Here is a 4751-nt window from a genome sequence, read left to right as displayed (position 1 = left end):
AAATACCAGGGGTTGATCAGGGCCACCCGGCCCTCAGCATCTGCATGTAACTCCATCTGGATCCAAACTGGGGAGTGGTCGGATACACCCCGGGCCAGATGCCTAACCTCGGTGACAGAGAGGGCCTGTGCAGTGGGCATCAGCACACAATCAATCCTGGAAAGGCTACCATGTGCTCCCGAATGAAAGGTGTATTGGTGCCGGGCGGGATGTAACATCGGCCAACAGTCCACCAAGCCCAGCGTGTCTATAAAGCCGCGGAGCCAGGTCTGGGCACTCGTGAGGTCTCTAGGCGGATGTCGATCCTCTCTACCAGAAACCACTGAATTAAAATCACCACCCAATACCAAAGTCCCGTCCGGGAGTGAAGGGATGACTCGCCCAAGGTCAGCAAAGGTAGTCGATTGCAGGCCCGGGGGAACATACACAGAAACCAAGGAAAGGGTACGACCCTGCCACCTACCAGTGATAGCGACATAGCGCCCTCTATCGTCTAGAACCGTTGCATCAATCTCTAATGGGAGGGAATTCTTTATTAGGATGCCTACCCCCCTAGACCCAGAGGTAAACCCGTCATGGGCGACCAAGCGATAACCCCTCCTATTCATGGCATGACAAGTGTTGTCTATCAAGTGTGTTTCTTGGAGGAGTATCACATCAGGGGAAAGACGTTTCAATAATTGCAACACAACCCCACGTTTTATCCTATCCCCCAGCCCATTCACATTCCAACTAATTAGTTTCAATCCCCTACCCCCCATCCTGAAAATGTAGACAGATCCATCCCTCTTCAGAACTCGGCACTTCAATCAGACGATAAAACATTACGTTGCCCTGCAAAAAACCCAAACACCCAAACCAGGCCCCCCTCAACCCCCCAACCATGACCCGTTACTAACCCCCCCACCCTGCACCCCTGCATAAGCCTGAAAAGCCACCCCAACTTGCAGTGTGCCTGTCGCCCTAGCATCAAACTAAACTACAAAAAGTGAAACAGAGGAGAAGACCCACCAATAGCCCCGCCACCCCCCAAATTGTCACTTTAGTTCACTCAGCTAGTGTAGCGTACCACTGTCCGAGGCCAACATGATCCAGAAATCGAAGGCCAAGCGCCTACTCCTGCTCCTCCGATCCGCCCTCCGCTCCTCCAGACTGTCCATCTTGGCTGCGCTGCTTGGGCAGATTGTACAGCCAGTCCGCCACCACCTCAGGACGATCAAAAAAGTATGTCCGTTCCTCAGATTCAATTCTCAATTTGGCCGGGAAGAGCATCGAGTACTTTAGGCCCATGTCTCTCAGTCTCCTTTTGACACCCATGAAACTTAGTCTCTGTTTCTGGACCGCTTGCGTAAAGTCCGCGTAGAAGCTCACAGTAGTATTTTCAAACTTCGTGGGCCCACCCACCCGCGAGGCCTGCAGAATCGCATCTCGATCTCTGAAGTTAAAAATCCTGGCAATAATTGGCCGCGTTGGGGCCCCCGGCTTTGGTTTACCACCCGGAACTCTGTGGGCCCGCTCGACTGTGAAAAACTTACTCAGTCCTTTAGGTACGAGGTGGGAAACTATGAGATTTTCCACAAAGAGATCAGCTGCAGGATCCTCCGCTTTTTCCGGGACCCCAATAATGCGGACGTTATTACGCCTAGCTCTTCCCTCAAATTCCTCCAAACGACGAGCAAAGAGATCATTGGAGGTTCACAAGTTGCGGACCTTGGTCTGCAAGTCAGTGACATCCCCAAGCTAGCAGTCTTGATGTCCAAAGACTTAACTTTCTTGTTTGTTTTGGACAAATCAGTTCGAATCAGGTTGACTTCTATAGCCACTGTGTCCAACTTGAGAGCGAGGGTCTCCAATTGTTGTCCGAGGGAGGCTTTACTGCCATCAATGGCCGCCATAACGTCCTGCAAAGTTAGTTCCATTGACGAGGGGGGAGTACCCCTCGTGTCTTCCATCGTTTTACCCAGTCCGCTGGGGGTTCCCTTAGTTTGAGCATACCGATCCATATTGTTGGACTGGGTATAACTACCTCGCCGAGTGGTCTTGGTTTTCGACTTGTCTCCATCAGTTTTGCTTGTCATTGCAAATGACCAGATACTCGAGGCGGGTGCGCCGTGGTGAAATATGGCGGCACCAGATGCTTAAGACCAAGGAGCAGTGGCAGTCAGAGGGGACAGGCCAGGCCTCTTTCCGATACTGCAGTCAGAAAAGCGTTCTAACATGCCACTTATAGCAGTTGTCTCTGTAGTAAAGGATATCTGGAGACAGCAGTTGACTTTAGTAGGTTTCTCTATTGTAGATAGGAGGAAGAGTAAGAGCAGACCATCCACTGCAGCAGCAACCGGTAAACTGCCACAATGTGGAACATACAGAGAGAACATAGAGTAGAACATAGAATATGGAATATAAGGAATAAGTATTCTTAAAAAGACTAGAATGACAACCAGCAAAGTACTAGCAATGTACTACACATCTTCTCCCTTTCTGTTGTTTGAAGAAAAAGAAAGAAAAAAAAAGAAATAAATAAATGAAACTTAACAAATAAAATCTTGCAGGTAAGCAGGAGGCCGCCGAGGCCTAAGAGAACGTGCAGAACCAGAAGTACTTTGAACAGGGGCAAGACTCTGCAACAGAGCAGGAGCATCACCCCCACCAGAAACATTGACTTCATCTTGAACATGAGAATTAGAGGACGCACCATTGGAAACCAAGTGACCACTAGTGTCATTAGCCAACAAGTAACCACTAGTAACAGAGTCACCAGCACAAGGAGTGGGAGAAATGGAACCATCACTAGGCAAAGGAGACAAAGAAACAGAAGGCTTTTCCCTCTTGTAAAGGGCAACTCTCCTGAAGTTCCAGCATTCGCCATTATTGAGAATGACGCAATGGTTGAGCACCTTCTTGACCTTAAATGGACCCTTGAACTTTGACAAACCTTTCTATAACCTCCCCAACTTGATCTTGACCAAATCACCTACGAGAAAAGGAGGAGAAGAAATGGTCCTGGAAGAAAATTCGGCAACACTGGTATGGACTTTATCCGGAACATTACCTTGAGCCTGTAGAGTGACAACATCCCTCATCCAGGATGGAAACAACTTCAAACCAGGATCACGTCCTCTCATCAACTGAAATGGAGACAAATCTCCACAAGCCAAAGGGGTGGTATGATAGGCCCATAACATTTCGTTCTGTGGTAAATAATTTTACCGTATCATTTTTCCATACAATTAAATATCAATAAGGAAGCTCATTCAAATGAGAGGCAGAGTCCGTGGGATCTGAGTCATACGGGCTTTAATGAAAGATCCTCGAGGATCGGATATCATGTTCCATCACCACTAAGGTTCAGGAAGGGACATTCAACGTTTTATTAGCATTACACATTATATATAGTAAAACAGTATAATTGCAACCAATACAGTAGGCGTAACAGGTGAAAAAAGAGAGATAAGAACACATGTGCGTAACAGGAGGCGTGTAAAAAGGCGTACACATGGGCGTGCACTGGACATGTCAGAGAAACGTCACAAGAAAACGTCACATGTGGGTGGATGCATAGAGAAAGTTGCAGGATCAGCAGAAACCTATGACCTGAATGCGCACGCAACTGAGCATGACGTGGAACTGGGGAGAACTGGGGGCTTTGACTTTAGCACTAGTGGAGGAGACTGGTGTCTGGGATGTCAGAGCAACCTGTACCTATAGCATATCTGATATCTCATGTTTGGAGGATGTAGTGTCTGAAGTAAAAGGTCTCTCGGGCAGAGGCCGTTCAATACTGAATGCTAGTGCGTGCATACGTGTCTTGGTGCAATGCGCGGAGCCATGGGCCTACCATGGTAACGGGTTCAGTAAATCACTTGCAAGGAGGACAGGAAGGCCGGGCCCTTTGCTCTGCAGCCGGGAAGATGTTTACCTATTTCACTAGACTGGAATGTGTTTTCGAGGAGGCTGAGCAGATAACTTGTAGGCAAAATACGATTTTGGCAGGCAGTCCAGGCCGAGCCGGGCACCGCTTCGCTGGCAGGAAGTAAGGCAGGGGTCAGGGATGCATACAGCTTTCGGAGACAGGAGAGATGAGACTCAGGGCCTCGTTTAAGGGCCTAGCTCGAGTGAGCCAGGAAACATGGAGAAAACGTGTGCGAGATTCAAAAGTGTACCATGTAAAGACGTTGGCACCATAGGCCTAGAAGCCTAATTAACTGGATTTTCTTGCAGGACTGGATAGCTGACATGTTAAGGATGGACGCAAAAGTATATGCGTCTTTCTAGCATGTACGGAACAGAAGTTACACGACATACAAGGAACATGGGTGCATGGATAGGGTGCGAGTGGGGGACACATTAGTTACCTGAAAATTTCTATTACCTCATTCCCTCCTTGGACCCTACTACACCCTTTAGGATATATCTATATTCATGAGACCATCTATCTGTTCGTAAAGCATCATTTGTTCTTCTTTCTTTATTCGGGAACGGGAACGTGTACTTGGATGGGGAATACAAGCTGTGGCGCACAAGCCGCAAATCGCTGGCCCACATTGCAGACAGAGACAACAACTGAATACTATGACCAATATTATTCCTAGGAATGATAACAATTTCCATCCCTAAGCGGATATCACACTCCAGAGCCGACCGGACCAAGTCCAGGAGCCTGGATTCTGGTGTATCAAGTGAGCAATTTCATGAAGTCGAGTTATGGCCTTATATACGGATGGCGCGTTATTAGGAATAAACACGCAACA

The sequence above is a fragment of the Lissotriton vulgaris genome, unplaced genomic scaffold, assembly GCF_964263255.1.
Source record: "Lissotriton vulgaris unplaced genomic scaffold, aLisVul1.2 SCAFFOLD_2799, whole genome shotgun sequence".
NCBI classification, from domain to species: Eukaryota; Metazoa; Chordata; class Amphibia; order Caudata; family Salamandridae; genus Lissotriton; species Lissotriton vulgaris.
Note: the sequence above shows the minus strand (reverse complement) of the source record.